Source organism: Cebus imitator, unplaced genomic scaffold (assembly GCF_001604975.1).
Source record: "Cebus imitator isolate Cc_AM_T3 unplaced genomic scaffold, Cebus_imitator-1.0 Scaffold110, whole genome shotgun sequence".
Lineage (NCBI taxonomy): Eukaryota > Metazoa > Chordata > Mammalia > Primates > Cebidae > Cebus > Cebus imitator.
This window is the reverse complement of record NW_016107425.1, coordinates 120,225-121,195: the sequence shown is the minus strand read 5'-3', so window position 1 is coordinate 121,195 and position 971 is coordinate 120,225.

Sequence of the window (971 nt, the reverse complement as noted above, 5' to 3'; positions counted from 1 at the left end):
TATTTTTAGGCCAAAATCCTTTAATTTTATTTCATCTAAATTTTCTTATTAACATTTGGTACTTGCTTATATATATTTTACTTAAAACTATCATATTCCTTTTAGACAAAATATTTTGCTTAACTTTGACATTTGCTTCTAACAATCTAACTGAAGTCTGTAATCCCTGGACCCTTTATTTTAATGATTAGTTTTCCTTAGAACACTTTAAGAGAAGAAATATAAAGTGATTTAATATATATTTTAAAATTCATATTTACTGAAAATTTCTTGTTAAAAATTCATATTTACTAAAACATTTATTTTAGTAAAAAACCCGGGCCAGGCACGGTGGCTCATGTCTGTAATCACAGCACTTTGGAGGCCAAGGCAGCCATATCGCCTAAGGTTGGGAGTTTGAGACCAGCCTGACTAACATGGAAAAATCCTGTCTCCGCTAAAAATACAAAATTACCCAGGCATAGTAGTGCATGCCTGTAATCCCAGATACTCGGAAGGCTGAGGCAGAAGAATCACTTGAACCCAGGAGGTGGAGGTTCCAGTGAGCCAAGATCACACCATTGCATTCCAGCCTGGGCAACAAGAGCGAAACTCCATATCAAAAAAAAAAAAAAGCCTAATTACATAAAAAACAAAATGTAAATATATAATAAGGGATTAGATAACAATAAACACTTTCAACTAGAAAATTAAAAAGTTAGTCTGGATGTGGTAGCTTACACCTGTAATCCCAGCACTTTGGGAGGCCAAGGCGGGAAGATCACTTGAGGCCAGGAGTTCGACACCAGCCTTGCCAACATGGTGAAACCCTGTCTCTATTAAAAAATACAAAAATTAGCTGGCTGTGGTGGTGAGCACCTATAATCCAGCTACTCAGGAAGCTGAGGCAGGAGAGTCACTTGAACCTGCAAGGTAGAGGTTACAGTGAGCTGAGATTGTGCCACTGCACTGCAGCCTGGGTAACAGAGCAA